The 27086-nt window shown below is 39.4% G+C and overlaps 1 long non-coding RNA gene across 1 annotated transcript; it reads right to left on the bottom strand.

Moving 5' to 3' along the window:
* Positions 1–11434: 11434 nt before the first annotated feature.
* Positions 11435–12385, bottom strand: LOC138920073 (uncharacterized). Its single transcript, XR_011430726.1, has 2 exons — positions 12095–12385; positions 11435–11563 (listed from the first exon to the last, which is right to left on the bottom strand). It is a non-coding gene; the product is annotated as an uncharacterized lncRNA (long non-coding RNA).
* Between the last annotated feature and the right edge of the window lie 14701 nt (positions 12386–27086).

The raw sequence follows: 27086 nt of genomic DNA, 5'->3' as shown, positions 1-27086 counted from the left end.
GGAGTTTTTGAGCAACCAATTTAATCTCTAATGTGTAAATGTCCTTGATCAGTTCATGAATAAAACAATGTTTTCCTTATTTTCAAAGTGATTAATTCCTCTAGATGACAGTAGAAAATCATTTGCCATATGGCACTGAAATGTAGCTTACCTTCTCCGGGTCTCAGTTTCCTCAACTGTACATGAGGTATTTTACAAGTTTCTTTCCATCACTAGAATATATGAGTCTATTTTCAGTCTGTTACTAATCTAAACCAGTGACCATATTTTGTCTTGAAAATGGGCAGGGTGATACTGTTACTTATCTGGGTGGCCTTGCAAGTTGTTCCAGTCTCAAGCATGGAGCTCTTGGTATGGAATTTACTTCTAAGCCACTCACTGTCTTTGGGTGAGTTTTTATTTCTACTTAGACATTTTTAATAATTTATGTTTTTTAGGTATTCATCCCTCTATGAGCAGTACGTAGTAGTTCCTAAGAAGTGTTGGAGGGAGTCATGAGATGCTCATAAAATTCTGCATGATTTTCAGACCAAATGCTGAATAAATATAATGTTTGGTTATTCCTAGCAGCAGCTGTCTGCAAACCCGGGCCATGCTTTTGATGGCAATTGCTTTTGGTGAGGGAACAACAGAATGAGTTATTTCTCAAAGTGTGCTTTTTCCAAACTGAATGCTTTAAGGGAGAATTATGTTTGGTTCCTTAAAGAATAAAATTGGAACTCTCCCTCCCAACTGAGAAGGCCCTACTGGACCTGGCCTGTGCTGATGGATCTGAGATCACCTCCCACCAATCATGTCTCTTACATGCCAGCCAACTTGCCTTCTTCCTGTCCCTAGGACACTCCCGGTGGTTTCTACATTAGAGCCTGAGCCTCTTCTCTTGCTTTGGGCTGGAATGCTCTGTCCCTACATTTCCATGGCTGCCTTTTCCTTGTTGAGGCTCTGCTTAGATGTCACCTCCTCAGGAGAACTTCAGTGGCCACTTGATTAAAACTAACCCCCATCCCCACCCCACCTCCAGTCCAGTCATTGTCTGCTCTGTCGCTTGGTTTCATTTTCTTCACAGCAGTTAATGCTAGGTAAAGTGATTTTGTTCATTTCTTTGTTTAATTGTTGATTGTCTGTCTCCCCCTTGTAGAATGTTATTTCCCTCAGAGCACAAACTTTATTTTGACCATTGCTGTATTCAACAAATATTCACTGAGTGAATAAATGAATGAAAACTCTATGCCAGTGCCATCTAATAGTACTATCTGTGATGATGAAAATGTTATATAACTTGCACCATCCAATATGGTAGCCACTACATCATGTGTGCCTATTAAACACTTGAAATGTGGCCACTGTAACTAAGAAGTTGAATTTTAACTTTTGTTTAATTTTAATTAATTTAAATTTTAAATTATTACATGTGGCTAGTGGCTTCGAAATTGGATGGTGCATCTCTATTCTGCCTTTGGTACTTAGTGATGGAATCAATAGTAAGATATCAAGAGTGATGTCAATAGCAAGAGCAGTAGCATCTTTTGGAGTGTTCTCCTTTATGATACTTTCTCTTTTTATACCTCAGTGGGATCAGTGGAGGAGAACAATCTCATCCAACAAGTCCATGAAAAATCATCTTTTGGAATGCAGTTTTTCGCATCCTTTAGTGGGAGCAGCAGAGAAAGTTTTATTAGCTACTTACGCTTTTCAGGGCTGGCCTCTTTATTATGTTTTCCTTCTGTTAATAACCTGTTAGTCAACTGTGGAGTTATATATGTTATAGCTTCTTAAGAGATATCAAATGGCTTTCAATTAAAGAGCACTACTGCACGACTGAGTTTAAAGGAAATGCATCTTTTCAGAGGAAGACATTCACTATTATGTGCGACTCTTACTCCAGGCTGTAATTTATTCAGAGAAAGCAAGGAGGACCAACACCCCCATTCATAGTTAAGTCAGAACAAAGGTCTTTTGTAAAGAAACTGTTTATGTGCCCTCAACACTTTCAAGGCATCATTCGGGGTGTATTACCTCACAGGTGATTTACATTTTCTGTTTAGTATCACTTCTTTTCCTCAGTCTGTGAGAGGAAGTTGAATGGAGAATTTTTTCCAGGTTTGCAGCTTTCCTCTGCTTAAGCCTGTAGAAATACTCCATGTATTTGCAAGTGTGCTGCTAGGGGAATAACAGTTTTAAGACTGCTGACTTGTCCATCGTTTATCATCATTATATGGTGTCTGTCAACAGAAAACCATTTCCCAGAATTCCGTAAGGAGTTGCTCCACATAGAAGCATGGAGTCTTGTGACAAGAAAAAGGCATTGCAATGAAGAGTAATAGGAAAGGGGGTGGATTTAGCTTCTTCTAAAAACAGAAGCTTTTAGAGCTAATTCATGGCTGGCGTCATCTCCATTAGCATTGGGACTATTCGACATTGAGTTCAGAGAACATGACCAGGGCTGGTTTCCATCTGTCATGGTGATTAATGGGAGTATTGTTAGGTAATAATAGTTTAATAACATAGCTGGAGCCAAAGAGGCACACCAAAAGTGTATATATAATTCTAAAACCAAGAGGAACTGAACTGTGGAGAAAACCGCAGGAGTCAGGAAATTGGGGTCCTGTTCTCAGCCCTACCACTTAGAAAAGGGTAGCTAGGGAGAAATTATTCTGAAGGTTGAAGAGGGGTAAAATTGTCTACCAATGAGGTGAAGAGAGCTGTCTCCAGCTCTCAGGAAGGATGGCATCTTGGTCATTTTGTTGTACCTATAGCTCAAGGACTGAAAATGTTTGTTAAACTGTAACTCTTTTGAGACATACTATTTGTGGTAACAACAACCAATACATCAAACAGGGAAATAGACAATTCCTTATGTCCATAGACTGGATTCAATTCTTCCAAGTAATGTACAGATTACATGATATGATATGATCCCACACATATCTCGGTGGCTATCTACCATTGATATGAAACCTAAATAGTTAAAATTATCTTGCTCTCATGAGTCTGCAAGAGACAAAATCTGGTCAACTTATAACAACATTTGTCCTTTCTCTTGGATGGCAGAAACTGTTGGTGGGCCAGAGACCCAATATGACCCCCATACGCTCAGAACCTAGACCATATGTGCTTTTACTCTAGAGTGTTGGAACTTTTCAAGGGAGAAATCACTTTCTGTACAGAAAATTGGCAACATCAGACTATTTACATGTTATGTTGGCTTTCTTTCCTGTAAAGCAAAGAGCCACCTGATCTAACAAGATGCTGCTCAGTTTTTCCTCAGAAAATTTCCACCAAATGGATGTGAGCATGAATGGAAAAAGCTTTTTGAAAGTAAGAGTGGGCTTCCATAAGAGGGAAGGACGGAACCTGGCCAAATGCCCTTCTGAATTAGGCGGCATGCTTTGACCCTGTGCTTGCTGTTTAGGCTAGCATGGTGTCAAGGAAGCTTGAACCCCACTGGGAGAGAGACAGGCCAAGATGCACTAAAGCTAACAAAAGAAGCTTGGAAGTAAGTAAAGGACTGCCATCCAAGGAAAGGAATAAGAGATTTTTTTTGTTTGTTTCTCTGTTTGTTTTCCTCAGTGGTTTAGACTATATTTCTTTTCATTAATCATTCAGACTGTATCTCTTTTCCCACTTCCAAATGGGTGTCCTGGGGCTCAGGGAACCAGCGTGAAGTTTAAGATTTCCAGATCAGGTATAGGATTTTAGTATATGTTTGGAGAGATGGGGGATACTCTCCATCATCTATGCCTGAGCATAGGCAGATGGCTATTTGAAGATGCTGGAGGGATCGATCATTCCTATCAGCCTAGGGGAGAGATGATGCTGGGTGCCTGCCATGTAGGCTTCTGTTTAAGTCTGGTCTTAGTTGGGGGTGTGTCTACACCGCACATAGCTAAATGGGCTGTTTGATTTTAGTGGGAGTGCAAGGTTTTGTGTTTGCTTTTCCCTCCCCTGCACTCAACCAAAGGGAAGAGTTCTGATAAGAATCGATCAAAGTTGAGGATATTTATTGGCCCACAGTACAAGCTGTGGAGCTTTGTCGTAATTAGAGAATGAGTTCAAGGTCTGAACTTGCAGTGGTTTCATTTTAGATTTTTCCTCCCTAGGGAGCTTCTCCTGCCCTAGAGAGGCCTTGTGGTAGGAGGTCAGACAAGCTCTAGACCCTATGAGGAAACTCTTGTTTTCCTTTCATTTCCCTTGGCACGTTTCCTTTGATTGAGCTTTGCTTGTCATCAGAGTGATAGAATGAAGAGGGGACTTCACTATGGGCTGGGGATCAGATGCCACTCAACCTCCCTCTGGTTTTGACATAAATAGAAGCACTATCATGGGCTTGGGGCAAAGGCCTCTGGGTAATAAAAGAGTGCCTTTGCCTGCTCTTCCTCTCTGAACGTGCGTTGCTCTCAGAAACATTGAAGGAGGTGGCTGGGTTGAAGGATCATGAATCCTCAGCTGTTATTCAACTTTTAACTTAACAAGACATGATATGTAAAGTAAACACTCCCAGTGTCTGTTTTGAGCCTGCTTATATTGCTCAAATAAACTGCCACATATTCTTTATTTCAGGCTATGTGGACACAGATGGTTCTATTTGGGATCTGAGACACAAAAATTGTAAGTGAGTGAAGTGGCATTCTCATGGTAGTCCCGTCAAAAGGATGGACACTTTTTCTCTCTCCTCTTCACTCTCTTTTGTTAGATAGGTAAGCTGTAAATCAGCACAATCGGCTTGGAGTAGTGGAACGAGCATTAGCTTGGAAGTCAGATGCTGTGTTTGGCTCTCGGTTCTCCCTCATCAAAGTGCGTGGCCATCTCGGTCTTTTCGTTCTATTTAATGAAGAGGTTGAAGTATAATCACCTCCGAGTTCCCTTTCAACAATGCTATGCTGAGATCACTAAGCAGAGAACTGAGGCGATTCCAAAAGAAAACTAGTGATCAAAGACTATTTGTTTGACATCCAAACATTAAAGCACACACAAAAAATCTCTGATAGTTTAGTTGAAAAAGTTAAGTTTTAGGTTCCTTATGAGTTGAATAATTACAAAAGTTTCCTATCTGCTGTTAGCTGAGGCATTTTGGACATTTCTATGTGTGCTTTGCTTGTAATTGCTATATAATTACTTTAATTCTTGACTTATTTTTGAAAACAAAAAACATGTCATTCACAGGACTAGAATGTATTTTATAATACTTGATCATCGATTTATTTGATATCCATGTTTTTTTCCAGTCATACTTTATTATTCTTCATATTAAATGCCTATTCATTTGTGCTTATCTCCCCAAATCCTTGTTTCTCTTGACAAACTATTCTTGTTACCGTTGTCTTGTATTCAGCTCTCTGAGACCTTTCAGAGGGCTTAGTTATAGCATGTGCTGATGGAACTATGGGTTTGTTCTGCATAAAGGCATATTGTTTTGCCCTATTGTTTGGCCATAGCATATGCCTTTTCTCCACCAGCTGGTCACAAGTGAGCCCAGGAAAATATGGATGGCTCTGCACAAATCCATCGCTGCTGTTGGAAACAATAGTTTGAAGTAGCCTTTCCCCTTATTACAACAGATCAGTAATAATGAGATCATTGCTGTCAGCCTAAAAAAATATGAGAGTTTTCCAGGACAAATCATTTTGGCATATCCCAGTTACAGAGTCACATGCAGATGGCTTAAAAGGGGAAGCAGAATGAGACAACTTCTCTTAGTTCCATTGCCTTGTTTCCTTCAGACGCATCCTGATTTCTTCTAGGTGCCGGATGTAGGACAATGTTCGTGGCTACTTTACTGAGCTAACGATTGCTCAGTCCCATATACTGTTACAGAGCAACATGCTAGCCATCTGGTGTGGCAGCACCAGAAAAAAGACTCAAAATGTGACCTTTATTTTACAGCTATGATTTATTGTTATACTTTGCACTACTGCAATTTCTTGACCGAAGAAAGTTCTCCTTTGTTTGTGTGTGTTGATTATTTGTATGTTATACTGCAAAACTGCAAAAAGTTTCCAGATCTATATTCCTTTCTGGGCAGGAATTTCTTCAGACTTTCAATGGAGAATTTTTCAGTGAGAAATCGATAGAAGAATCTGGGAAAGATATCATTGTTTGTCATGGGGGAGAGTGTTCTTGTACCTTACCGTTAAAATCCTTCCCAGAGAAACAAAAGTGTCAAGCCCGAATTGGAGAATATGGGTAAGAATTTTTAAAGCTGTGGAAGTTTAGATGCATGTGATTAGAAAAGCTGCGCCGCCCCCCCATCTTTTGTATATTGATTTTTGGTTTTAGCTTAGTCACTGTTAAATTTTCCCTAGGTCAAATTGCTCTCTATTAAAGCAATTTTAACCGAGGTGGAGAACTGAGGTAACAGTTTTGTTCTTAACAGAAACAATTCTTTTATTTGAGACTTAGAATTTTACCCTCTAAAACCCAGTGACTTCATGTGGACAGAGTACATTGATTCAGCATGGAAGTTAATTCAGCATGAACACTTTGCTAAGAATTTTCCAAGCCCCACATTTTATTCATTTTGTTTTTGATTATATACCCCAGTTGCTGTCATGCAAAATAGAGACGTACCATCAAACATACAGGATACATAACCTGGCTGAGTGAAAGTGCTTTTAGAACTTTAATAAGAGGAGAGTTTTTATGTTTTGTTTGTCTTTGCATTCTCTGGGGAAAAAAACACAAAACCCCCAAAACCCAAAACTCGGCCTGGTCACCACTGCCCTCAGTAAGAACTGCCGAGAATCTGGGCTGCACCTTTTCACTGTGGAAAGTCTTTTATAACCTGTCTAGGAATTAGGCAGCTTTTAAATTTGGCAGGTCTCTGGGTTCCATTAAGAACTCATTTAAATCCTTTCTCACTTGAGTCTGAATTTTAACTACCCCTCGTGGATTTCAATTCGGATTGTTACAGAATTAGACGAGGATGGAAATTAGATTAATGTGAAGAAACAATGGAGAAGATACCATATTAGATAATTTACGGTTCACATATCTAGATTTTACGGTAGCCATTTGGCTAATAATATAGAAATGAATTATGAACCTGATAAAGTATGTCACAAATGATGAAATTAGTGCATACTTTGGAAAACTCTAGTAACAATAAAAACATGCATAGTTTTAGGGCTCCGAAACAAATTGACTGCATCACCTGAAGCCAGGTTTAGTTGAAATAACTAAACTAATTAGATAAGAAATAATGAATGAAAATAAATGTAAAGGTCTAGGTCAGGTGAAGAAAAGCTATATATAAAATCTGTATGTTATATTTGTATTAAGGTCTTGTTTTAAGGTATGTGAGAAAGGAAATTGCAAATTAAGTCTGGTGCTACATAGACTAAGGCCAAAGTTTTCAAACTGTACAGTATTGTTTGGCATAAAACATTCTCTTTCCTCAACCCCCTCCTCTTGCTCCCAAACACAAAAGCAATACTGTTTATCATCTTGGAGCTGAACTAACGTAGGAGGTACGTCATTAATTTGACCTTGGTTGACAGCTCTTTTCAGAAAAATAAAGACTAATTATTAGTGCATAGTTCACTTCTCTGGTAGAGCACTTAAAATTTTTTTTTAAAAAAATGATCATACAATAAAGTTGACTTTTTCTTTCGTCTGGTGTTCAGTTACATGAATTTTAACACATTTATAGATTTGTGTTACCACCCCAACAATCAGGTTACAGAACAGTTTCATCGTCCCTAAAAACTCCCTCTATAGTCACATCCTTCCTCCATCTGGCGGAATATTTTTTAACTTTTTGTTCAGAGAGTTGTGTGTCCTGGAAATGTGTCCCTAAGTCATCACTTCTGCTCCTTGGGGAAGTATATTCTCTGTTTCTCTCTCATCTTGGCAGTTTGCCCATAAGTTCAGTGCTTTTTCATGAGTGCGCTATGCAATTGACAAATTTCTCTGAAACTAAATGGGATTGGGTGGAGTATGATCATCTGTTCAAAGGTAAGGTGGGTAGAAATTTGCTGGAGCAGCACTTCGAATCACATGGATCAAGCTACTAGGAAGTAGCAATAGCCCAGGGTCGAGCCTGCGATCTGGGAAAGGTGGGATTTCAATCCAGGGAACAGAAATGGGAAAAGGACATCCTAGGATGAGGAAGAGTATGAGCCAAGCTCAGAGGTGGGAAAGTGTGAGACACTGGTGAAAACAAGGGGCAGCTCCACGTGGCTGGTATGAAAGAAATGTGGAGGCAGATAGTGGAGCATAACCCTCAAAGGCATGCCAGACTATGGATTTTATTAATTGATGATGGGAGAACATTGACTCATTTCTGAGTTGGGGAGAGATTTGATCTGAAATGTGCCTGCAGAAGAATAATTGCATAGGAAAAACCAGGCTTTGGGGACAATAATACTTGGGATATCTGGAAAAGGATCCCAGTGACACCACAACTGCTCCTTTGGTTGCTCCTCAGCAAGGATGGGCTGGACGTTGGTATCAGAACCTTCTGCACATGCTGTGTGCTTGGGTATACAGAAACATGAAGAGTAGCTTGCATGTTGTTCTTAAAACTTCCTTTGGTCACCGGTACTAAGTTTAGAATGAAAGAACCCCTCTAGATAGTGTTAAAGAGACATACTAAGTGGTATTTACCTGATTATTAGATTCAACAGCCCAATGCCTAGAGGGGAAATAACCTTCATCTTCACATGACTTATTCTTGTCTGAATGGGCTATGCATTGTACATACAAGAAAAAATAGCAAGCTCGTACCTCAGATTTGCAGGAACCCATTCGTTCATTCAAAAAGTATGCATCAAGTGCATGAGCTGTATGCGGGGTGTGGGCTCTTGAGTTTGTGCTTTGAGCTAACCTTTGAGAAACAGGCAGCACCCCCCGGCCCCACCTCAGCTTAAGGCAGCCTGGCTACGGTGGTCAGCTCTTATCTTTTCAGTAACCAGAGAACTTTCCACTATTATGAATGTCTTTTGGACATTGATCCTTTTTATCTATTTTCTTACATTTTATGCTGTTTTTCTCTATTTCCTGCTAATCTCCAGGTTTCCGATCCAGATTCTTGAACCCTGCCTCAACTGGCCTTCTGCTTAATCCGCCTGGTCCTTTCTTGCCTACCCAGCCCATTACTTTTGCTGATCCTTACTCTTGCCTATGTCTGGCTTCTGACAGGCTCACCTGGGGCAGATGACTACTGTGGATCTGTGGTCTCATTTATTTCAGACCACTGGCTTGACTTTAGCCAGTGGCTTCAAGTTCCATCTTCCACCATTATTTGCACTTTTTACTTTGGTCATATCAAGTTTTCAGGCCTCCACGCCCTACCTCAGTCTAAAAGAAACATGTGACACCAGGATGTTTCAAAACTGTTTTGCTCATGTGGCATAAAGACTTGGATTTTAGCTCCTTTGGTTCAGAGAATATTTTTCTTATTCTATTTTAGTTCCAGATTAATAACTAGAAAACTAGATTTGATTCTACTTTAGATGGATTCAAGAAAGCTAAAAAAAAGAGCCTTGGTTCAAAATTGAGTTAAAAATGCTTTCAGTTCTGGGGCCAGAAAATTAGAATGGTTTCTTCTAGTTTTAGATTCATGATCTTAGTTGAGTTTTTGCTAGGATTGGAGAGAAAGTAGACAAGATGGACGTGCTAACTGTAGTGACTAAGCGACGTATCACCTGAGGGGCTGGACAAGCATAAAAGTCAAATTGAATTTCTAAAGATCAGCTGTGACACTGTGGAATAGAAGTGTTTCCCAAGCTGACAGTCTCATATCTAAAGCACAGGGAGGGCAGGGAAGATGCTAACACATGTGATCTGACACCACAAACAACGGGTCTCCTCTGGGACCAAGAAGACAGTTGACCTTTGTCATCCCACATGGGGGAAACAATTCGAGAAATCTGTGGAACATATGTTCTTCTCATTTCTCTGAGGACTACCAAGAAGAGTGGTGCCTTGCTTAGGAAAACACCGAGGCTTGGGGGTTAGGGTCAAAGTGATTTCTTGAAACGACTGCTACCTTCTTCCATGTGACCTGCTTAAAGCTGTTTCATAAGAGAACTCAAAACTCCCTCAACCGCAGACACACCTCTCACAGCTTGGTGTGATTACACAGGCTTTCTTTCCTTTTTCTGAGAAAAATGGCTCTTCTTAGAGTCTCCTGATGGCTGGGGGAACATTGTCACTGTGGGTATTCTTTCTACAAGGTGAGCAGTTCCGGGGGTATTCTGCAAATATGGGGCTGGGAGGAAAGCAGAACTATTTGCACTTGGATTTCTCCATGTCTCTGGGATACAGAGGGCATCTTTGCTCACTGAGTGAATGAGTCTACTCAAATTTCATCACTTGTTCTGCTAGCATCTGTCAAACACGCACAGCGAGATTACGAAAACTGGCAAAGCAAAGGCAGGATCTCCCCGGAGGGAGGCGGGTGGGGTTGGTAAAATGCATGTCTTACACAGCAACAGATGTTGGGAATGTCTCTTCCCGGTGTGCAGTTACAGCTTTGCACACAGAGGACCTGATAAAAGGCAGGTGTGTGGGGAGTAGGCTGTGTGCTTTGAGACGTCCGAGGGAGGGAGATAGCTTAGTGTGCAGATGCCAAGTCTGTGCTCCGCTTCCCTCGGCACAGCTGCCATCAACCCAGCCAGGCACTTACTCCCTTCCAGGCACTGGGAGAAGTGCTCTATATTCACCTTCTCGTTCAGTTCCTTACAGTGGGCTCTGCTATTCTCCTTACTTTGTAGATGGGGAAACTGAGGCTTAGATGTGTGGAGTAACTTGGGTCACAGAGGTAATACATGTGGAGCCTGAATTCAAGTCTATTTCTGCTTAGAAACCACTGGAATTAAGGAATTAAATTTCCCTGTACCTGAAATTGATGACAAGTGAGGTAGTTACTCTGATGACTGAAGTGTCCTTCAATTAAAAAATAAATGGGCTTGCTATTTGCAGTCTTTCATTTCTCTCCAAGGACAGGTGCTTGAGGATTAGATAAATTAATACTTTCCAGTCTGGTGTACCCTTTCGTCTTCATCCCTTTGTCCCTCTTCTCGATAGCACTTCCTAGGAGCCATCCAGGCCCCTATTCCTTGCTTCTCTGATGGCCTGCAGCTTTGATGGGCACTGGGAATATGCAGTCTTGTCCTGCTGTTGCAGGGATCTTTAGGGAGGTGCAAACGGTATGGAAAAGGAAAGGTTAGAACTAGGTAAAGAGAACCCCATGTGCGGGGGCAGAGGTGGGTTGCAGTGTTAAACAGGATGGTCAGATCAAAGGTTGGAAGGGTGCAGGGCATGTGTGTGTGTGTGTGTGGTGTCTTACCACCCAACTGGACTGTAAGCTTCTTGACAGAGGTCATGTTTTATATTGCTTGGTATCCCATATGCTAGGCTCATACTAGGCACCCAAGACAGACTTATTGAATTTAGTGCATATCAGATTTAGTAAATTGCTACCAAGCATGAATTAGGTATGAGTGAATAGTAGGATGGTTTAATTTTCCTTTAAGAGTCTCTCTCAACAAATAACATTCTTGCTTTTCTTTTTTCCGGCCATCGAGGTAATATATGCTTAGTGTAGAAAACTGCAAAAACCCTAAAAACAGATAGAAGAAAATAAGAATCACTCACAATTCCAACTCTCAATATAATCACTGTGAAGCATTTTGGTGTATTTTCACATGTACACATAATGTAAATATATATAAGTTAATTTAGGATCATATGATATTAAAAAATTTGAATGACCTATATACCAGGGGCACTGACCCATTGTGACCCTTTAGAGGTTGGATGGTGGGGAGGGCTGAGGGGCCCCAAAGGAGGGGCCCGTGCAGCAGGGGGCACCTGAGGCAGCAGCTGTTTGCCAGTACTGGTCTAGGTTGGCCACACTAGTCTTTCTTGACTGACCACAAGCCCTGAGTGCACTGTATGTATTTTTCTACCTTACTTCTTTTCCCCTAACATCACACAATGACAGCATTATTACAGGTCTTTTAATTAAGTCTGTAATTTCAGAAGTATTTTTATTTTGGATGTTTATATTAGTTATGGGACTACAAGCATCCATTAAAAAATATCTAAATGCTTTGCATACCTCTTATCTTGGAAAAGCAGAAGGTCTTACCTTTTCTCTGTCCCTCAGCTCCTCAGTTTTGATGGTTTTCGTGCCTCTGTTTCCATAGTTGCTTGGCTTGATGTGTGGACTTGTGCCATGGTGTTTAGGGAGGAAAGATGACAAGGGCAAAGTAAACTAACTTGAAAGGCCGTGGATCTTGGTTGCTTCCCAATCAAAGCTGTCAGACACTGGTGCGTCATGAAGACCCTCTGAAGGTGGCAATGCCTGGGACTCCTCGCCCTCAGCTGTCCTTCTGTCTAATGGTTGTGTCCTCACAGCTGCTGCTGCCAGGGCCCAGTCTGTTGCCTAAAGCCAAAAACCTAAAAGCTCACATAACCTCTTGAAGAGCACTATGTAAGTAATTGAGTCCTCATAATGAAGACTAGCTGAGCAAACAATGCCATACTATGTGGCTACACGCATTTCCTAAGATTAAAAACGTCTCCAGCCACAGAAAGAGACGTGGGTTGGGGAACACAGGTTTACTTTATTATGTGGGTTTTGAAATTAGACCAATCGTTTAGAGCAGAGGCACTGAAGTTCTGCAGGTGAATTAAATTTATTTAATTTATTCAATTTTATGTTTAAATAAATAAATTTAATTAATTAGTTAATTAATTCAACAAACATTTATTGATCATTCACTCAATGCCAGGCACTGGGCCAGGTGCCAAAGAGCAACACAGTTCCTATAGTCATAGAGCTTTCACGGTACTTCTGGGGGAGTTTATTAAATGGCGATAGAGCAGTGATAATGCATTTCTGTATTTCATAAATGTGAATAGGAGTGTACAGCTGTTTCTCAGTGAAACATTAATTTTATCTATTTTAGATCTTGAGCTGCTTCTGTGTAGAAGCAGACTCTTTCCTCTTTCCTCCATAAATCTAGTCCGGTGTGTTCTCATGAATTTACAAGTGTATTGCACACACTGCAATATACTCTTGTGCTTTACATCCTCCAAGAGGAGCAACTTTTAATGTGTGAGACATTTAGAGTTGGAAGGGTGTTTAGGAAAACCATGAACAGACATGCGTATTATCATATGTGGAGAAAGAAAAAAAAATGCATCTTGAGAGAGTCCGCATATGCCAGTTCAGCCATGTCCGTCCCCCATGAGGTGAAGAGCCTGAAGAACTAGGGAGAGATGCTACGTGGAGCCCATGCTCTGCTTCCAGACCACATCCCAAAGGCCCAGAATCTCAGGATTCTCTAGCTCAGTGGCCCTGAGCCCACTACCAGAGCCTGCAAGGGCTTCTTCCACCCGTCTATCTTTTTGAGTGTTGACAATGCTATCACTGTGTGCACCTAGGCATACAAGACCCCCTCCAAGTGCAGGATGGAGATGGAGGATGAGAAGGTGGCTGGACCCCCACAGATGTTAGGTGTGGGCCTGCATTTAGCTATGGCACTTTTCTCATTGGCTAAATAAAAACATAAGGCGAGGTGATTTTCTTTTGTGTGTGTGTTTAATCTTTTCTGCTTTTTCTGTTACTACCTCAGGTTACCCTTTGACAATGTAGATGGAGGAGAGATACCTTTTTTTTACTTAAGGGATTCTGTTTATTAATGTGTCCTCTGTGGTTAAAGAATACTTTAGAAGAAAAATAAACTTGAGCATTTAGTTTGTGCATTATTGTATTCTTTGAAACAATAGATTACATCTTAATCCTGCACACATTCTTAAGATGAGGACTCCATCTGGGAGGCTTAACCTTCCATGGAAACGTCTGGGTGACACATGTCCATCCAGTCCTTTGCCAAGTGCTTATAGAGCACACAATAGTTGGTAAGATATGCTGAGTCCTCTGGAGAGACCTAACAGACAGAGTGGGGTACCTAGAGTAGCCTGGTGTGCTCATCATTTGGGTCCAGTCTCGATCAGTCAAGCCATTTGCTTTAAATAATTACAATTAGACTCTCTTCCTTTTGCGTTGTTTCTTTCTATTTTTAAGATTTCCATTAAGTTTGCAATACTTGAGGATATATGCAGTTTTCCTTTGGGTTTATTCCTGTCATTGAAGTTAAAACTAGACAAGAGTTGCAAAATCCTTAAATCAACAATCTAATGAATTTGTCCTCATGTTGCTCTGGGAAATACAGGAAATACACTCCAGTGAATCCTTCTTCATGAGCCTATGTAGTCCTAAGTCACAACCAAAGGCACACTGTCTCTCGCTTTGGGACTGGTGCAGAATCACCGACTGTCAGAGCTGACAGGGCCCTGATGGCTCACATGGTGTCATTGCCTTATTTCATAGGTGAGGCAGAAGAATTCAGAGAAGGCAAGCTCTGTTCAAGGCCACAGAGCAAGCATATGGTGAGTTGGGACCCTAGACTCTGTAATGTGCTTTCCATGTTCAGTTCATATGACTGCAAGCAATGATCAGGTGGTTCAAAGAGAAAATCTTTCTTTTTTTCATTTCTGGCCTCGGAAACCCAAATAAAAACTCAAAAGATAACACTCCACTCTGAACCTTATGTGCTTGTATAAGAACAATTTTGAGTAAATTAGGAATTTAATTTAGGACTGATATGGCTCTTAGCTCATTCTAGTCTTCTACATATATAGTCAATTCTTGTTTTTTGCAGTAATGATGTCCTATAAAGTCACTGTGAACACTCAAACTAGTGAATACGGAACCATTGTTCTGACGGAAATACAGCGTCAGGCTCCTGTGAGCCTCTGCTCACCACATTGTCATCAACCAATAAACACATAAATTTGTTTTATGTGTGTTTCTGTTTAAAGACAACTTATTTAATATATATTGTTGATTCGTTGACATTGGACTCATGGCCAATGGCACCATAACTCATGTCTGAATGAAGCTTACCTAACCCCTGTATTTTCTCCCTCAGGCACATCACGACCTTCTTGTGCTTAGGACACTAGACAACACTTCAATGCTATGCTTGGGGGCCATTTTAAACAGCTAAATCATCAGCAAAAAGCAGAAAAATGCAAAAAACGTGATACTAAGTAGACCCTGAGAAGGAGACTTTTTGTATAGCATGAGAGCTGAAACAAGAAAGCAGAGGGTCAGCTTGTTCCACCTCAACTGGGAATGTGTACATCAGGGACTCCAAGTTTTCACCCTTCCATGCGTGTCCAAAAATGACCACAAAAGTGCTGTGAGTATTGATTTTGGGATTACAAGCAAATTGTAGTGGGAAAATTTGCAGATAGAGAATTTGTGAATAATGAAGATCGACTGTGTACACAAGCTTGCACCTGTCACCACACACTATGATCTGTTAATTTTCAGCCTTCATTTCTGGCTCCCCATGGAGCACTTTCACTTCTGCATTGGTGGTGTAGTTGTGGTGGTAGTCCTCACACAGCCCCCCAGAGAAGCCCTTCCTTTGAGTGTGCCTACTTCCTAATAGTTGTGTCGCTGAAAGACTCCTTAAGGCAGATCCAAGCTCCTGCTCTCCTAATCATGGAACTTTGCCAAGAGTGGGGTCACACACCAGGCATGCACCCTTTTCCCCCCTCTGATAGGTGAAGAGATGGGTCTCTATCCAGCTTTGTCCCAAGGATGCTGCCTCACATCTGATTTTGCCCCCAATTCTATCTTTAGCTGTCTTTTCATCTCAGCCTCACTTAGAAGTACTCATTCTCATGGCTAACCACAGCCAGGCCCCTGACTCCCAAATCTTTACCCCTTGTGACACCTTTCTTCTGAGCTGTAGATCTATTTCTCCAGTGTCTTCCTTGACATTTCCAGCAGAATGACCCACTGGAATCTCAGCATGTCCAAAAGAGTTCTAGTTGCCTCCTGCCCCTCCCTAAAGCCTACTTCTTCTTCTCTGCTTGGGTCCTTGGCTACTTGAGTCATTGCCTAACTGATTACTCAAGCTTGAAATCTGAGAGTTATCCTTAATTTCTTCTTCTTCTTTACTCCTCTTGTCAGATACCCTAAGAAGTCCCATAGACCAATCTTTGTACTATCTCCCCCATCTGACCACGCCTCTGTAATGTCATTGCCGTAGCTCTACTCCAGGCCTCATTGATTTTGCCTGTCAGTCTTGCATGTCTCCAATCTACTCTCTACACTGCTCCCAGAGGGAACTCTTGAAAACACAGATATGACCATATCGCTCTCTTTCTTTGAATAGAAATTTCTTTTCTTTCTAAATTTAATGAAGTCTTTTCATAACTGGACCTCTGTTTTCATTCCTCTTTCATCTCCCTTCACTCCCTTTATACCAATGTGATATAATAAGAAATATATATTTGGCCTTCATCACTGGTTCCTGATACAAGAGCTTCTACAACCCTTGGAATTTCCTGACTGATATGGGTGAGAGAAGCATCTTTTGTTATTCATAATACGCCCCTTTCAAGGATACCTAGTTTATGCTAATAAGGTGACTCTTAGTGGGCTCCTAGACAGCTTCAGGATAGGCTGGTTGCCATAGGAACCACCCCTGAGGTTAGAGGGTTGGAGATTTCAGCCCATGCTTTGACTTCCAGGGAGTTAATTACCAATGGCTAATGATTTAATCAACCATGCCTATGGAATAAAACCTCCATAAAAACCCCTAAGTGACAGAGAGCCTCTAGATTGGTGAACACATCCACATGCTGGGAGGGGAGGGTGACATATCCCAGCTTCACGGTGACAGAAACTTCTGTGTTAGAGACCCTTCCAGACCTCACCCTATGTACTTCTTCATTTGGCTGTTCATTTGTATCCTTTATAATAAATTGGTAATAGTAAGTAAACTGTTTTCAAGAGTTCTGTGAGGCATTCTACCAAATGATAAAACCTGATGATGGGATTGTGGGAACACCCAATTTATAGCTGGTCAGTTAGAAGTACAGGAGGCCTGGGACTTTCAACTGGCCTCTGAAGCCGGGACAGTCTTGTGGGATGGAGCCCTTAATCTGTGGAGTCTGTGCCAACTCTGGATAGGTAGTGTCAGAAATGAATTGAATTGTAGGACACCTAGTTGGTGTCCAGAGAGTTGGAGAGTTGGTTGGTCTGAGGAAATCCTCCCTACCTTTGGTGTCTGAAATGTGAGTAGAAACAGATGTAATCAACTACATTCTTTAACTTTCTTGAAACATCCCATGCTTCTCCTGTCTGCTTGCCTTTACATGCACTGTGCTTTTTGCCTGGAATGTTCTTCATGCATTCATTCACCTTGTGAGCTCCAACTCACTCGTCAACATGTGGCTCAAGGTTTGTCTTTTCTGTGAAGCTTTCCTTGACAACTACAATGTAATTAGTTCTCCCTTCAAGCTTCTAGAAACCCTTGAACAAACTGTATTTCATCACTCTATGTTGTAATTTTAAAATATATAATGAATCTAGTTTTGGCATGTTGCGTTTTAGATGCCTGGGGTACATCCATGAAGGAATACTTGGTTTAGGTAGTTAAACAAAGTCAGGGCACCTAACTCCCGTGACATAAAGCAAATCCAATAAATCAAGGACTTAATGGCACCCAAACAGCTATTATTTCATCTTTGCAGGAGAAATGTCTTTTTTCCCCTCTTCCTGCTTATTGGTTATTTTTCATTCATGTGGCTACACTCATACCTGTCACACTGAATTCATTTGACAAATATATGTCATGAGTTAAATTGTCAAATACCTTTCCCAAGTCCAGAGTTACAATAAATTCTAGGAGAATGTTGCTAATTTCATGCCTCTTTCTGCCTATTACAAATTTAAATTACCCCAGTTTTTCTCCATGAAATTTCCAGGCACAGCTTCGAAAAAGCTATTCTTGGTCTCACTAACCCCCTTGAGAGGACTACCATGTTTTGTAAGCACCAGGAGACCTTTGCTGGAGTGTGGGCCAAAGGGTCCTGGCCAAAGGGTAGAATAAACATTTCCGAGCTAATTACTCACAAAAATGTTGTACTGTTGGCAATGCTCTTTCTTTGAAGAAGGAAGATTGAAACAGTGCAAGTTGTGATTTATCTGATTTCATCTCCACTTCTGGGAGCAAACTGTGTTTCCTGTTGCTCTTTTGTTTTTTTATTTTTCTTCCCCTCTGAGCCTTGAATTGTGTTACAATGCTCGCTACATAGTAGGGACTCCAAGAAAAACCAAAAGAGTCTGTTGAGCTAGATTGGGATGAATTTTTAAATTATGCTAAGGCTAGTTGTCTCACATTGGCAAATTTTTACTTTGTATACTCCACCCCCTAGGACTTCTATCTCATGTAAATATGCTTGTGGAAAATCTCCTTGGAAAGAGTGTTTATCCTTCACTTTTGTGTCTGACTTACCCTTCATCTGCATGTGATTGAGGGGAAATGAAGAGAACCTGTAAGTTACTCTGCTGATGCTGTCGTGTCTGATGTTGTAGGTCTCCCACGCTTATTTGGAGGAAACAGGTCCACTCTTCTGACCATCCTTGATTTGTTACAGGCACGTGCTCCAAAGATGTCTAGGAGGAAATTCAGATTAAAACTGATCATTCTCTTGAGGTCAGTCTTTTCTTACCATAATATTCTATATGTTGGAATTGTGATTTAGTCTATGTTTATATCACCCTTGACCTGCACATATGGTTGATCTCCTTTCTGCAGTGTGCAACATTGTTCTTAGATATTCTCAGTTTATGAAAAATTATGTGGTTCATGACGTCCCTGAGAAACCAGCCTTGGAAATGAAGATGTCCTGGTCTCACTCCTCAGATAACACAAAAAGCTGTATTCATTTGTGGTCAGAACATGGAATAATTTCTGTAAATCCTTCAAACTTCTCATCTCACTCTTTTAATTCCAATTTATACTTTCGTTACTAAGATATCCCATTAGTAAACTCCATCTGAATGTTGACTATGTTCTATAGAAAAGAAATAGTAGTTATATCCATAAGGAACAAAATAATTCTTTTTGAGTCTTTTTGTCCTGTACATTTTGTCAGTAACTGTCTTTCTAAAATTCTGTTTAATCCACTGAATGGTTCCCTTGTCTTCAATTCACTTTTGCTCTCTGATGTCTTTCCCCCTGTATCTTAGGCAATATTTTAAAAAATATTTTTAAAAAATTAAAAAAAATCAATTATTCTCATTTCCTTAGGTAGTTTTATTAACTCAGCAAAATTTCAAAGTGAAGTGAAATTAAATAAAATTTACAGGCACTGACAAATTCCAAACCTATTGACCTGGCTAAATGGACTTGGGAAGATGTTCTCCAGTATAAACTTTAATTTTTTCCTATTGGTTAAAAATTCTTTCCAAGGGATGTCAAACAAATAATACCCAGGGAAATATTGTTAGGTTTAACTAATTAACATTTTAGACAAATTGAGGTTCTTGTGATGGAGACCACTCACTGTTTATTTAAACAAAGAAGGAGAAAAATAAATATCAAATGAAATACATAAAATACAGGAGATATTTATAATTAACAATGTCTATTCCATTAGAACAACCGTTTGTAGTTTTTCTAGCCAGAGAGAGCAAATAGGTTATCCTTGTGAGTTTACAGATTAGGTTGATGTGGGAAAGCATTTCACCCGCTTTATTGTGTTGATTGTTCATAAGTGCTAGTGAAACTGAGGACGAAGGAGTTGAAGTTTCCCTGGATTAGGACGAAACCGTGCCTGTACCCACAAGGGTAATGTGGGAAACAAAATAATCAAGTTTCTGAGCTTGCCTCACAGAACAACAGGACGACCACTGACAAGAGGGTAGCTTGCTGACAGCCCTTAACCTGACTGAGCATCACATAGGAGCACTGAGAAGCTAAAATGACCAACTGTAAGCTTTAGGTATCACAGACTAAAAATCCACATCATGCAACACATGGAACCTGCCCCTGAATTTGAACACGTGACCCATGAAGAAATATGAAAGACAGTCATCCCAGCACAGAGGACTCTTAGAACTTCAGCCCCCAAGGTCGCATGCTCCCCTCCCAATCTTATTCTCACAATATGCTTTGGAAAGACATTTACAACTGCATGTAGGCAAGCTAATCTGTCACCAGTAGAAGGAATAACTTGTTAGCAGAAAATTTATGTCCTTTGCCCAAACTGTTACTTCTGTCTCAGATAAGGAGGTAACTGAGGGTTTCTTAGATTCCTCAGGAACGTTGCATTTAGCAGGTCTGCGATGGAGAGGCACCCCCTACATTCTGCAGTCATCCATCAACTGACATTTCTGAGCCCCCTCCTCAACCCCATTTGCCTTATATGTCGTTTCCAAATCAGTTCCCCTTTAAGATGGTTTTTTAAGGACCATAGTCCACCACCTTCTGATTCGCTAGCTTATTGTTTATTAAAGTTATTTCTCTACCACTGCCAACAGATTGAGCCCTTGCTTGGTATCACTAGTCTTAGGCTGGACACTCAACAGGACAATTCCAACCAATCACAGAGGATGGTTGGGAGTTGCTAGAGTTCTTCCCATGCCAATATTCAAATCAGATATTTGCGTTTAGGCTCTGTTACATTTTCATCACATATGTGTTCTTTCTGCTAAGAAAAATTAACTCATTCCTCTGTTTATTTTCAAAGCAAAATAAATACTAGTTCATTTTTCTCCAAATCACTGTTGGCATTATCATTACATGAATTGGAATAAGAAGCTGTGGATTCTGGTTTGCCAATGTCTTCCATCAATCAGTCTACTTTATTACATGGAAAGCGTAGGACTAGGCATATTTGGAGAAGGAAAAAACAAAAAGCTTAAAATCTGGTAAGGAGGATAAGAGAGATATATGAAAATATAGCTAGCTAACATAGCACATGATAAGGGCCGGATTAGTCTTATCTGCTCTCAGTTTATTTACATTGGAATGGGACAGCGTCAACAATGAGTTTGGTTTTGAATTAACTGATTTGAAATAAATAAGACATTTTAGTAGAACTTCAAATTGTTTAAAAAAATACTTGCCTTAACCTCCTGGAAAGTAGATCATATTCTTTTTCAAATGTTATTCTTAAAAGTACAGTGTGTCTTGTTGGTGGATATCAGGAGAAAGCTTGACCAAGATAATGGCGAATCACTCTTTGGGTTTAGTTCCCTCACGTTTGAAATAAGGTTGGCAACTAGGTGATTTACAAAGTTCCTCTCAGTGACATGAGTGACATGGAGCTGTACTTGAAAGGAAAGCAAAACTAGGAGAATCTCCAAAGTAATATAGAATTTAAAATACCATTTTGCCTCTTGGGTGAAGAAAAAGGAAACAGAAACATTAAGTTATTGGAAAGATTAAAGGAGTTAAATATATAGATCATTGTTAATAAAATAACCTATATAGGATTCTAAGTGTGCCAGTATTCCATAATATGAATTAAATACAACTAAAAGACAGGCTGAATTTGGTTGTCTCCATGGCCCCAAACATGGGGGACTGGAGAGTTTCATGTTGCTGCCCTTTCTAGGCCAATCTTGATAGTATAGCTAATTTCAGTGATAACGTCTTTTGTTCAAATATATAGTCATGCACAGCATAATGACATTTCGATCAATGATGGATCGCATATGTGATGGTGGTCCCACAAGATTAGTACCATATAGCCTAGGTGTGTGGTAGGCTATACCATTTATGTCTGTGTAAGTACACTCTATGATGTTCGCACAGCAACGAGTCGCCTAACAACACATTTCTCAGCATGTATACCCGTCGTTAAGTGATGCATGACTGTACTGCACTTGATAGAGACACAATCTCTGTCAACTAATAAGTTTAAAGTGTAATGCCACGGGAAAGAGACATTATTTTCTAGGACTCCAGGGTACATCGCTAGAGTAATGGTACTCTATTAGGGAAATAATGCTGGTCCAGAAATCCTGAAATAATGGGAGCAGTTGTCCAGAGGGCTTTTTTCACCTCCCACCCTTGAGCTTCGTTAATCAGAAAAGGAGATCCAAGTCAAGACCAAGGTCTATGATTTGTATGAAGAGGAAGGATCCTAGTTTTTCCATCTCTAATTTCTATGATTGTGCAAATCTAAATTAAAAACATTGGGAACATTCAAAATGTTCGTCATGTATTTTTAAGCCACAATTTTAAGCTCAATATAGAACATTATGTGCAGAGAAAAGAAAAAGAATAGTGTAACAGCAGCTTTATGAAATTAACTGACTCCAAATAGAGAACTAGCCACCAGATCAGGTTTCAAGTTTTTGTCTTAAATATTAATAGTTTAAAAAATAAAACTGATTCTTGAAGAGTTTAAGGAAATCGACTTGATTCTTCAAGCTTATATATGTTTTACTTAGACAACCTGCCCCTCACAACATGAAAATAATTTTACTATGATTTTGCTATAATATGTCTACATTTTTGGAAACAATCTTATTTCTTTCTCAGTACCTCATGATGTCCAATTTATCTGCAAATATCACTCTCTCAATCTCTCTCTCTCTTTTTTAGTAATAAGCTATTTCCTGTTTTTACTGTCTGGACCTCTATGGCACAAAATTTGATTATGCATTCAGAAATTCAAAATACCTATTTTTTTGTGGGAAATGATGAACAGATATCATAAAACGTGATCATAATGTCATGAGATGTTAAAGCAACAGACATCTAAAACTTTAACAGCTAAATTAATAGTGCTTCCATTAAAGTTTTCACCTTTGGAGACTATAGATATTTGGAATATGCTGTCTCTGCTCTAAGCAATTTTGGAACTTTTCTTTTATAGAGTGCTTCAGAGCCAATGAATGGGCAATGCCAAAAAATTACTCTCATGATTACATAGTCTGTCTTTTGTACTAAGAGATATGTTACCCAGCTTGATGATCCACCTTGTTCAGCAAACCTGACTCCTTTATCTGTCAGAGTTCAGGCAAGAAACATTTTACTCACTCACAAAGTGTGTGTTTGTATGTGTCTGTAATTAAGGAGTCGTTAATAAAGGGTCTATTTATAAAAGATGTGAAAAGGATGATGGGAAACCAACAAAGTATAGGAGGAGCCCCTAGGCTCCTTGGGCCTGAAGGGGATTCATGGAGGGAGAAGCTATTGGAATGCAGAAAGAGATGTAGGTGAGAGTTCTCCCACTGGACCTGGGGACTTTACAGGAGGAAGACAGCCACGTCTCTGAGCTCATCCTCCTCTTTGCCTTCAAATTTCTGATGGTGCTTCCATTTAGCCAAACTTGAGAGAAAGCCAGGGAGCTGGGGAGCCTCAATACAGCCCTAACAGATCAGTCTCCCAGGACACAGAGCAGAGTGGAGAGGCATGGAGAGTGGTTCTGGAGGGACAAATGGAGACTACCCAGCACAGCCATTCATGACTTTCATCTTTTAACAGTAATCCAAATCACTCCATTGAGGACTGTTAGGAGGATGGGGTGTATCTTCTGAAGGCAATTCGAAGAGCTGGATGCCTCACATAAGCTGAGAATGTAAACTCCCTAGAATAAGGATGCAGGCAACAGAGGAAATGAATATGTTTTAATCCGTTCGTTACAATTCAGTCTTATTCCTTTATGGCCGTGTCTTGTCTTTTGACAGGAACACATTTGAATGGTTTTTGATACAGCCGATCTAAGACATTATTATAGTTCTTTAGATAGAACAAATATATTCTTTATGGAGACTTATAATAGAGAATGGAAAAATACAAAATTACAAATCAAGAGTATATATACATCTTCTTTACAGAGTCATCTGCATACATTGGTTATGTCAATGAGTGAAATAGGGTCATGAAAATGTAACTTGGATTTGGGAATGGGAGGATTAAAAACAAAAATTATGTGTACCTGTAATAATCCAAATCTGCTTGCTCTTGGCACTTCTTACTTCATTGAACTGATTTCAGTGCCTTGGCAGGCTCAACAATGTTTTATTTTTGCTGGAAATTAGGAACATGGGCAGTAATCATGAGTGCCAGGGACAGAAAAGTCAAATTATACTGAATGTGCTCTGGAAAGCATTGGAAGTGTTGTTCCCCAAGACTTGACTTGCTGGATTTGGGTATGGATTACCTAACTGGGCTTCTAATTCTCCAGTACAATCAGATCATCTTTCATCCCAAATAGGATACTGAACATTTTTTCTATGAACATCATGTCTATTTTTAATCTTGGTAATTCATCAATTATTATTCGTGGTCACTCTCACTGTCTATTGAATAACAGTGGCTCGAAAGTTTTCAACAAGATGCCAAGAGAAGGTGTTTATTGTATATTCTCTCAGGTGAATTGGGGCAGAATAAAATGTGTTATCAAAACTGGTCTTTGCTTCTAAGAAAACTCCAGGTTCAGATAGTTTCAGTGATGAATTCTAGCAGATATTTAAGGAAGAAATACCAATCTCACACAAACTCTTTCAGAAAATAGAGGAGATGGGAATACTTCCCAACCTGCTTTATGAGGCCAACAAAAACCTGATGCCAAAACCTGTCAAAAATATTATTTAAAAAGCCAAGAACATTGTAGACCAATATCTCTCATGAGCATAAATACCAAATCCTTAATAAAATATCAGCAAATTAAATTCAATAACACGTAAAAAGATATTACATAATAACAAAGTGGGAGTTATCCAGAAATGTAAGGTTGCTTTAATTCTTAAAAACCGACTAATATAATTTACTATATTACCAAAATAAAAAAGAAAAATCAAGTGGTAATTTTAATAGATGCAAAATTGATCTTTTGCTTTTCTTTACAAACATTTGAATTTATTTTCCTTTATTAGAAAAGGAAGAACAGGAAATTAAGGCAAGCTCCATAGTTTAGTTTAAGACTCTGTTTAAGATTATTTGCACATAATGATTAGACAATCTTTTTAAAGCAGGTAGATTAAAACTTATGAAAGTCCTAATAACTTACACTTTAGGGGTGAATGGGACCTCAATTTGGATCGGAAATAAATTTCACATCCATACTCTGCACACCCACAGAGTTGTGTCTGCATGTGTCACACATCCTCAGCCTGTGAGAGGTGGGCTTCCACAGCATCTGTCCAAATCAAGATTCTGTAATCTTTGGATGTGGCTAGTATCAATCTAAAAGGGAATGGGAAAAGCATTCAAATCAGGGGTGCAGTTCAATAAAAAGAAACTCTATCTGTCCATCCATCCATTCATCCATCCACGCAATAAATAGCTGAGGATCAACTTCATGCAAGGCACAAAATAAATGAAAGCCACCACCCTCATGGAACGTATGTTCTAGTGGGATTACATGTAATGATACTATGCTTATCTTTTTCTTGTGTAGCAGAAACCGAAAGACTAAGTGTGGTGCTGGTTTTTCTTGGTCTGCCACAGGATTAATGGCTTATGAATGAGCCAAAATATAACTTCTAGCCTAATTTATTTCTGGCCAAAAATAATCTACTTTCTTGATCTTCCTTCCCTTTTCTCATCTCTGTAGAGGCTCTGCATGTTTCAAGAGTTGGCCCTACCTTTCTTCTTGGCCCACTTGATCACAAAGCAACCTTGATAGAACATCTGTTTCTCCATCACAAGGCAATTGATTCCAGACGGTAAAGCCCGATCATTTAGGAACTATTGACAGAGACATTTTTGTGAATCGTTTTGATGGAGTTCTTTTTTTTGGTTTTGCATTGCCTTCTCAGAGTTTTGGGCTGAACTTTTAGGCCTAGTTTTCCTTGGAACTTTACATATTCAGTAAATCTTTTGATCAGTCTTACTTAGTGTCATGGAAGAACATGGAAGTTCTTTGTTATTTTCTTGGTAAAGTTTCAAAGAAAGATTTAAGAGTCTATCAAGGTAGCATGACTGTTCAAGCAAGAATAGTGAGTAAAATTAGATGAATTCTCCAACAATTCCCAATTATTTTGGACCTCAGGTGTTATAAGTGATGTGATATGATATATGACATGATAAATATATGACATGATACAATGTATCTCCTAAAGGAATAATATGGAAATGTTTATAAGATAATTTCTTCTAATAATAATGCCATTGTTTTCTTGTTCCGTTTTGGTTGTTAATTCCAGAGTTCCTTCGAGATTTTCTGAAGCTTTTTAGGTTGAAATCTGAAGCATTGTTATTTCTCAAGGTTTTCTGAGGTTCAGCTGAATATAGGTATTTCTTGACACCTAATCATTTCCATATACAGGTTCATAATGATTATTAGGCTTCATCTTGTCTCAAGGTTTTTTTTCCCTAAATGAAAATTTGTCTTTATAACGTAGTGCCGTAATAGTTATTTAATGAACTGTTCTCTATCAACATTACCTGTTATGCTGAATATTGATTTTATATTAATTACTTCCACCCAGTTTTCATTTTTGGTTCTGTACTCTGGGTTAGATTCTCCTCTATTTTCAAGAAAATTGTTAGATTTATAATGACAGGGACAGAATCTTTTGTTGTGTGGGTTACTCTCTTAGGTAGTCAGTACAGTTGAATCCTTGGTTATATATTTATGTTTTATCTGTAAGACATGGAAGTCAACCACCCTCTGAAAATATTCAATTTTTATTCCAGAAGTAGTTAACGTAGCTGTCCCTAAGGATTTTTCTGGAGGCCCACTTTTCCCCTGCATGTCTAGTTAAACAATAGTCAAACTACAAAATACTCAGATTTTAATAACAGGTATTATAATAAAGTAACTGAGGATTGAGGTATCCAGAGATTATATACACTCAACTGCTCTGTCATATATTTATGACTATTCTTTAGATGAAAAGTAGTTTGTGATTCATATATGAACCAAGCCAGGTAATTCAAGATATTGATTGAAAACTGGCAGGTGAGCGGGAAACCAGCATTCACTATTATTGTATTATTTAGTCTTCCAACAACCTTTCGGGAGAAATCCTAATTTTTCCTATGACACAGATGAATAAACTGATAATAACTTGCCCAAGGTCAGGCATCTAGTTAGGGACAAGACTAAGATTGTAGCTTGGGTTTATGAGATGTTTGGGAATAGTAGTCCTGGCTCTACTGAGGGAATTTCTTTCTACTTTGAAAATTACCAGAAACAAGGGAAAGAGGAAACTACTTGGTCATCACGATTTGAAAGAAATTTTATAGAGTTTATCAGTACTGGAAAAAACTATGACAAATGAGTAATTTTACTAGAAAGAA

The sequence above is a fragment of the Equus caballus genome, chromosome 2 (assembly GCF_041296265.1).
Source record: "Equus caballus isolate H_3958 breed thoroughbred chromosome 2, TB-T2T, whole genome shotgun sequence".
Lineage (NCBI taxonomy): Eukaryota > Metazoa > Chordata > Mammalia > Perissodactyla > Equidae > Equus > Equus caballus.
This window is presented reverse-complemented; position numbering and strand designations above follow the sequence as displayed.